Below are 9,793 nucleotides of genomic sequence, written 5' to 3' on the forward strand. Positions count from 1 at the left end.
AGCATATTAATGAAGTTGATAAATTACATGCAGGTGTACTGTTTGTTTGCAGGCTGGCTGGCAGGCTGAGGCTGGGGAATTTTTGTGTTTTGTATTGTTGTAAGCCTTCCCAATGTGCGCCTTGCTATAAAGGCCGGTTATAGATTCATGCATGTACCATTTTTTCTAGTTTGACTATTTTGGGTTAGGGGGACGCACTGGAGTCCCAGCGTGCATTTTTGGTTGCTGGGCCTCCAGTGCGTCCCTGCACCTTATCAGGAGGAGTTGGCTACCTCCAGGTACACCTGCATGTAATTTATCAACTTCATTAATATGCTCACACTTGGAGACTCGGATACATAGAGTTAGGACCACACTTTGCAGAGGTGCCTTGGCGCGGCAGTGTGGCTTCTACATATTTTTGGCCAAAAGTTTGTGCAACTAAAACCTCTGATTTTAACGCATACTGTTGACAGGGCTACTTGTTTGGTTGCAGGCTGGCTGGCAGGTTGAGGCTGGGGAATTTTTGTGTTTTGTATTGTTGTAAGCCTTCCCAATGTGCGCCCTGCTATAAAGGCCGGTTATAGATTCATGCATGTAACATTTTTTTAAGTTATGTATGTTATGAAACCCAGATATTAAAAGTTGCATTTATATCTTGCTAGTTAGTTACTATAAATTCAAAATATTGGACAATCCACACAGAAAGTCTCCCAGTACTTGTCTTTATCTCTCCTAAGATTTGAAAACATAGACGGCTAAGCCCTTATAATTATCTGTCCTATTTGTGACAAGCGTGGTCTAATCAGTCTCTTAGGGAGTTACCCTGCAGATCACGGAGTAGTGTGTGCATAGTATGCTTCAATTCTTTTATCAAGCTTTTTTTGGCGGCAGCATAACATTGGAAATGTCAACACATTATTACAGAGATGGCCAAGACTATAAACAAGACAAGGAGCATGTAATGTGTTAAAACTATTAAAAACATCTAATGAGCGTGCTTTAACACAAAAAAAATAATTTATTAAAAAAACCTATAAGATACAGTTTACTGTAATCCCATATTAAATGATTAGAAACAACATCTAAGGAAATCAGAGAGTGTCTAATTGAGGTTCTCAGCTTTAATCCTTTGAGTAGGCTCCCTCTTGGATAGAAAGATCTGTCAGTGAAGAGTCTTGGGACTTCTTTAAGAAGAGTAAACTACAAGGGATGGACACACAGTGTATTTCATGACCTTAAGAAAATGAGGGATGATCTTATTTGTTAAAATAGATATGGATTTCAAAGTAAATTAATAAGAGCAAATGCATGGCATTTGAAGAAAGAAATGTATAATATAGTTTTGTTTTTTATGTGGAAAAAAGTTAAAAGTAATGATGGTAATGTATACTTTAGACTGCAAAGTATGGAATCCAGTTTAAAGTGCACCTGTGCCCAGACTATGGTTATTAAATTGTTTACACAATTTGAACAAGCAGAAAAAGATCTTCAAAACAGCCTCTTACTGACCTCTGTAGCTGCATGTACTGTAATTAATTCTTAACATGAACCTCTGCCCAAACTATGCACATTTAATTATTTACATATTCTGAACCAGCAGTTAAAATACTTAAAACAAATGCTCATTGATCTGAAAGCATGTAGCTGAAGGCATTGTAGCTAATGTGACCTAACTGAAACCGGACTTCAAAGTCTCTATTGTGATCTTAGACGATCTTTTTGGGTGATTTACAGTACATTTCATGCAGCTAGAGAGGTCAGCAATGGCTTGTCTTAAAGCTCTTTTACTGCTTGTTAAGAATATGTGAAAAATGTAATGCCCAATTTGTTTATCCAATCTGATTTTATTATTGTTTTTGGGTTTTTTTATATTTGCAAAATTAAAAAAAATCTGTAAGCATTATGGTAATGTGATATTGGCACAATATCAACAATTGCTTAAAGGAGAACTATGGGGTCAGGGCTTTTCCCCATAGTTCTTCTAAGGGTCACAGGAGAACACAAACTAGCATTCTCCCGTGACTCGAGCTGTAGCTCACGGTATACTGAGACGCAGCAGCCGTGACGGAGTCCCGACAATACTGTCTGGATCCACCAAGCTGCGGGATTGACAGCTGGCTCTGACTATCCAGAGGCAGAGCCAGCTTTGCCTGCACCCTCCCCTGTCCGTTTTGCCAGTCAGCTCTGGAGGATCGGACAGGGGAGGGGGGAATCCCTGCAGGGAGCCATGAGTGACAGTCACGGCTCTCTGCAGGGATAGATTGAGAAGTGAGCGAGTGACGGTATGTGTTCACTCACTTCCCGATCTACTGAGCAGACCTGTGATTTAGGTCATATTTGAAAATTTTTAAAAAGCATTAATTCAAGGCAAGTGGTTAAAGAAAGTAAATATAAAATGTATAGTACTTTCAATTTGGATCTTTTTTCAGAGATAAAATGTAACCTTCTTTTCTATCATAAAATGTAGCGTTATTACAAATGACTGGCTTATTTTTGGTTTGGTGTAAATACCTTTATCACTTAAGGATCGACATGTTAAACCCCCTTCCTGTCAAGGCCATTTTTCAGTTTTCAGTGCTGTGATACTTTGACAATTATTCAATCATTTTCTTTTGGTGGTATTTTTTTTTTTACTATAAAGAAAAAAAAGGACCAAGATTTTTTTTACATTTCTATTATAAAACATATCAAATAAATAATCTTTCTTCATAAATTTAGACCAAAATGCATTTCGTTATATTTCTTTGGTGAAAACAAATCATGTGTATTATTTAGTCTGTGTAAAAGTTATACAAACTATGGTGTATATATATATATAGATATCTATAATGCACGGGTCGAATTTCAGCCATGTGTGGAGCTGTTGGCTCCCTTTCAGCCGGCATTCCTCCATCAGCTGATCGAAGCAGCCAGCTAGGAAATTTTACATTGATCAGGGATGGCAGCCAATGAGCTGCCCACTCTGATCAGGTATTGAGGCAGGTGCTAGTGGCACCTGTCAGAATACAATGTAAACAGCAGGATTCCTCGATCGACACGCTGTTTGTGTTGCTGGAGAAATGGGGTACATTTTTTCAATAAGGCTGACCATACACCTATCAATTTCTTTCATTCAGCCCGTGGGCTGAACGAAAAAAATTGATAGGTGTATGGCCAGCCTTAGTGCCTAAAATGCCACATATGGTAAGTATTTTCAAGTTCTAATTTTTTACATTATTTTTTGGACAAATAAAAAAATGAATAAAATTTGACAAAGTTGTCATTTTAATATTTCTCAATCACAGCTTGGGCATACTTTACACTTCAAAACACTGTTATTCCTCCCTACTATTTAGATAACACATACTGTATGTCAGACTTTTATCCCAGCCTATCCGCAGAGAGGGGCTCAAAATCCAAGGAGCACCTTCTTGGGGATAAATTATGCATCTGATTTTCTGACTATCTATCACAATTTCGGAGGCCCTGGAGTGCCAGATCGTAAAAAAATCACCCACCAAAGCACCAGCACTGGTAGTATTTAGGCACAGGTTCTCACTGACACTGGTATTGGCTGCACAAACGCTGGTACTGGATGATACTGGTACTAACTACTACACAGGTACTGGTTCTGACTGGTACTGGGTAGGCTGATACTGGCTATACAGGAACTGGTTCTGGCTTGCACTCATCCAATAAATTCCCAGAAAAAATGTTGTATAAAACAGATATTGGATAGATCTCAATAGCAGAGGTTTTTTAAATACATTTTTACTTTATTTTGATTGTAAGAGGCAACCATTTTGTGCTATTCTCTCTGAACATTGTAGAGTGTACACTACTATTATATACACGTGGCCAGTTTGACCGGTATGGGAATAAATGTATCAATAAAGTATATTGTCTCAGAGCTCCTCATATGGCTTCTTTGTCAGTAAGGGAATGTTAAAATTGAATGATATCAGGTGGGGATTCTCACCCTTAGGGGTTTTGTCTTTGAACTCTATGAATTCTGTCTAAAGACTAATCCCAGATTTTTGGTTTTAAAGCAGAACTAAAGTCCCAGTCTGAAATATTGCTAGGAGCTAGTTTTTTTTTTGCCAAAGATATATAAAGTCTTTTTTTCCAGAGAACTCTTCCCCCCATGCACCACACAGAGTATATCCAAGCTCTTTCTTGGTATACCTAAAATAAAGTCAGGTACTTGGAAGTGTAACTCCTATGCATGTGCCCCAGTGACTGTCTAATGGCTGAATAAAACCTGGAAGAAACAGTGGAGTATATAGCAATGGGCATTGTCAACGGGATTCTGGACCTGTCACTGCTGAAGCAGGGCACACTAAGAGGTGCCAAAATATGTGCATACTTTCACATTATGATGAGAGCTGACCCACTGTTAGGGAACCAGGAAATCAGACAAAAACTTAAAGTGCAGGTTTAAAATATAAAAGGAGATTGTTGAAAATGACAATAAACATAAATGGCAAAAAACAATGGAGAAAGTCCAGGACGTAATCAGTGCCAAACCAGGGGTCAGATGCCAAAGCGGGTTGCCAGCCAAACCAGATCAGGGAGCATGGAGAGCAGGATGAACAGAAACAAAGCCAGAGTCAGGAACCAGGAGATCAGTTAGCCAGAGCCAGGATCATACACGGAAATCGGAAACAATGGCAGCAGCACACTTAGTTGATCAGAACAAACGCAAGGGTGGAGACTGAATGCACAAGGTGAAGGTTAAAAAGTGACCTGGTGCCTGCATCATCACTGTGGGACAGAAAATACCCAGAAGTCTAGCCAGTGCAGCAGAGTGAATGTGTGCACGTTTGGATATAAGAGGACTCCAAAAAGCAACCACGGTGTCACAAACACTCAACCATGCTGCACGCAACTGAACAAGGCAGGGTAAGAAACCCTGACACCCACCCTATGCAGAATTTAGTTCTGCTTTAATTGAATGAAAAATATTTTAACAGACCTCTCCATCTCTGCTATACCATCAAAAGCAAAACCATAGGTACTTTCTTTTGAATATGTTAATCAGATTCTCTACGTGTGTGGCTAGACTTTTTCTATTGGACTACACATGTTTCTGTTTATGTCATAAAGTAATTATGAGTATAGCATCTAGCTCTTTGTGGTATATTTGAATGAAATCTCTTCTTTTTCTTTAATGATTAGTTTTTAGTTATGTTTTAGTGTTATGTAACTTGCACAGAATTGTGTAAGGACTTTCTGGTAGAGATCAAAACATTGTATTAGGTTTATTTAAAAAGACTCTTGACATGTATATTTGTATTAATTAAGAGCTTTATTAAAAAAAATAGATGAATTCACAATCTTGAGTCCATCATCAGCACTGCTTTTAGGATTGAAAATAGGTGAGCCACTACTGCTCCCTGCTGACAAGACCATCATTGTGACATAATTATCTTCTGGAGAAAATCCATTCACTAGACAGCCAATAAGTAATGGGCACTTCACCCAGGCGGTGACACGGGCACCCAAAACAGGACACTCTCACTCTGTTGTAAGGGAGGAAGAAGACGTGGGACCCAGTGCATCAAGCGACCACAGATTAAGGTAAGTATGAGGGCATTTAGCTTAGTCTTTTTTTCAAAGCCTTTTATGATACCACAATACAGAATCAGATTTTCTTGTAAGATTACTAGTATGTTTAATGTAAAGGTGAATCTGTTTATTATGCTTTTTGCTGCTTTAATTGTTTCTAGGTACACATTTTAAAAAACCATAAACAAAATAGAAAACCAAAATGATTACCTAAAGAAAATATTCTGCTTGTGTAAATTGTATGTATAGACTGTATGAGGCACTATGATCATATCCTATTCCATTTTAGAAATGGTATTCCGTGATTGATTTCTTTCAAAGTACTGCTGTGTTACATGTACTCCTTTTTATTTACTCAGCTATGTCATACAGCTGTGACGGTTGTTTATGATTATCCTGCAGTGAATTTTGAAATGTTCTTTTGATTAAATTTTCAGACCCATTAAGCTACCAAATTGACACTGATGCTTCATAGATTAAAGTGAAGCAATTATTGTTTAAAAAATTGGACAGATCTTCAAATTTAGAAATACTTTTTAAAGTTTACCCATGAAACTTGAAATGCAGTTATTCGCAGATAAACTGGAAGATAGTCACTGTTATTAAATTAAGATAATTTTTCCTTCCAGAGATCCCCTAGCATTCTAGACAGTTCAGTTTAGGGATGTTTGAAAGATGACTTGTCTTTTTCCCTTGAGCCGAAACTGTTACTTTCTGTTAAGATGTCCTTTACTACTTGTTTTTTTATCATTATGTACAAAACCAGTATTGATCCTGTGACATTTTCTACCAAGTCAATGTCTGCTTTTGATAAAAAATAATTGGGCAGTGTTTTGACTTTCGACACCAGAAGGTGACTTGTGGCAACAGTTTAATAAATATGAACTTGTCATATCCAGCTCACATCAGTTTTATGCAATATGGCAATCTACAGCATTAGGTAACATTTTTGGGGAAGATTTGATAAGGATAGAGCTATAATTTACAGAAACAATCTATAAGATCTAATGCTCAAAACAAATTTGTGTCTATCCACCCAAAACATATATTTCATATTTAAGTATATACAGTTTTACATCTCTCAGGGAAGATCTCTGTATTTGACTTCCCAAGTCTACACCTGCCTTTTAAAACATTTCATAGTATGAAGAAGACAAAAAGAAGAGAACATGCAGGACTCAATGGCTGACAGGATGTCGAGTAATACGGCATATGTCTTAAACCTAAGGGTATGCAAGTGATATAAGAAGCCAGAGGGCAAATTATTTCACTGTGCTCTACCTATAAATGAAATGATTATTGGGTAGAGTGTCCATTTAAGGTATACCTGTTCTCTTCACACTGACAAACATCAATGATAGCAAAACACTGTGTACATGATACTCTGTAGGATGATCTACAAATCCAAAATGAATGACATTTAGTTTGTTAAAGCACAATGTATCACAAACAATTGCCTTTTTAAATAATATACTTGATTTTACCATTTTTTCATGCTTTGTTGCATCTCAGTGCTGCTGGTCTCCTGAAGCCTTGTTGCAGCCACGTCCTGTCTACATGTATGCACTACAGAGATGGCTGCTCTGCATTTTCAGGATGGATATCCTGATAATGATGTAACACTATTTTGACTGATCTTCAAAATATGTGACTGAAATTTGACTTTCAGCTCTCTAGTAAATACATTGTTAATGTTCCAGTACAACTTACTTGGCAATAAAGGTCCCAAGTGCAATTATCTCAGGGAGTAGTTATTTTCTCTGGATGTTCAGAATGATGGGTACCAGTCACTTTAGTTAGGGTTTTGTTGATTTTATTATACTAGTGTATGGAGAAATAGAAGTAGGGTGGAAGGAGCACAGGATACCTGAAGGTTCAAATCAAACACAGTCCTTGGTCTTCTGCATGTTGCTCTAGCCTTCTCACTGAGTCCCTCTCTCACCGTGCTCTACTGGCTCAGTTCTTAAACTTCAAAGTGCCTCCTTGTCAACTGAGGTTCTAGTAGTACCTCAGTCTTAGAATTCAAGGCAGGGCAGCAATGGAAAGGTTCCTGTGTTACTTTCCAATTCAGTCAGTCACTCACCACCTTCATATGGGAGACATCCGCAGTCTGCTTCTTCTAGACCCCAGATAGCACTCCATAACAGTCTGTATCTTCATTTGGTCCTCCCAGGAGTGTAGATCCCTGCACCTACTTACTTCTGAAGGCCCTGAGGCCTAAGGACAAGACAGATGTTACAGCTGCATGCTCTCAGGGCAAAACCCTGGAGGAAGACCATATGGTAGAGAGAGACTTTGATAACACTACTAGCATGCACCAACTGACTCCTAAGCCTGCTCATTGGCCAGGTATTAAACATCCTTAAAGAGGAATTTTACTCATATCTTTAAAATAACAACAAACACACCTTTAGAAATGTTTAGTAATGACAATCTACAAACACATACTTTTAAATAATTGCAGGCTTTTTTTTCTTTGCATACCTTATTTTTATTTTCTTTCCCAGTCTTTTGAAAGTGGCTATTTTTACTAAGGGCAGGTTACTAGCTCTCCCTTTACTTCCTGGATCTCTGGCACATGTGACTAGGACATGTGACCATGCACATCATCTAAGGGCAGGAAAATGCCTTTCCCTGAGATCTCATGAGATTACAGATGAGATTTCCCAGCAATGCTCTGCTGATGTAACTTTCTTAGGATGCAACACTTTGGCACATTACACCATTTGTGCCAGAAGTGGACAAGGAAGTAGATTAACTCTATTTGTAAGTAAAGGAAAAACAAGTTTGTTAAACTAATGAATGTACAATGATTTTAAATAAGCATGCCGAGCTGTATGCTGCTGTGATTTTTAGTGAAAGGGGGTAAAAGTCCACTTAAACACAGAAGGAAATCTATAGCACACCCTGCTGGAGAACACTAACATAGCAAGTAGCTAAAATGATACACTCTGTGCTTAGAGAACACTAGCAAGCACACAGCTAAGCTGCCGAATATTAAAAAAAGAATATGGAAAAATACTGCATCTCTACAGTAACAACAGTGGCTCATGCATGTGTAGTGTGTGATGAAAGGTACTTGTAGTTTTTTTTGGCAGAAAGGATTGGAAAGAAAAAATAACTGGGTGACATGAACAAAGCACTTTCACTCTAAACATGAATTGCCCAAGCAAGGACCTTCATGGCAGAATTACCAGGTTTTATGTTATTAGATTGAAAGATTGATATCAAAGATTGATAATGCCTTTTGGAATTATACTGTATGAAAATGTGAAAGCTTAAATTCGATTTTAGTCATTTGTTTTACATATACTTAAATCCCAACTCTAAGTCCAGCTATTTTTACACTTTTTTCTTAAATGTTTAGACCTCTCATTATAAGTGTAATTATTCCTATTCCTTTAGGAGCTGTCGTGGGATGAGGGGAGGACCTTTACATTTAAATTGGTATTGATTAGAAGCTTTATGCCTAACATTTAGATAGACATGGGTAAATATTTCCACACTGCAATCTGAAATCTGAATTGCAATCAGATTTTGATACAGGAATATTAGCAAATATGGATGTAGATGTTGAGATCCAGTTTATTTACTTTAAATACATTTATTTATTGATGTCCAGTATATCTATCATCAATCAACAAAGTTTTTGATTATTCCATAGTGTTACTAGACCTTGGTCATTGTCAATATCCAGCTAAGAAAATATTTTCTTGAAGAACAATTCATGATTAATATCCACATATCAGTACAAAATATATTGGTGCTATTAGAAATAAAAGGATGACAGTGCTGACAGTATGAATGACTCTTGCAGACTACAGCATAGAACTTTCCCTGCATAGCACAAAATAACAATAACTTTGTGTGACTCCCCATGTGCCACTTTCATTTTGACACCCCATGTGTCACAATTGCCCATTTAGCATTTAGAATACTCATTTTAGAAGATGTGCATATTGGATAATAAGAAAACATCTTCACCTACTATGAAGGATTCTCTAAAAAAAAGTCAGAACAAAAAGGAATTTTTTATTTTAATTTCCTTAGCATATATTATTGACAGGTAATTATGTTTTTTGTTGCCAGGCTTGTTAAAATGCCATACATATATGGAGTGTGTATCACTCATACAGATTATTAAATGCTAGTATATGTTTTAGAAGATGAAAAATATTCCCAATATTACTTTTCTAACTTAACAAAATATATTAAATGTAAGATGCAAGCTATGGTACAATATATGATCAAATGTGGCATATAT

The sequence above is a fragment of the Nanorana parkeri genome, unplaced genomic scaffold (assembly GCF_000935625.1).
Source record: "Nanorana parkeri isolate BGI_ZX_2015 unplaced genomic scaffold, ASM93562v1 scaffold502, whole genome shotgun sequence".
NCBI classification, from domain to species: Eukaryota; Metazoa; Chordata; class Amphibia; order Anura; family Dicroglossidae; genus Nanorana; species Nanorana parkeri.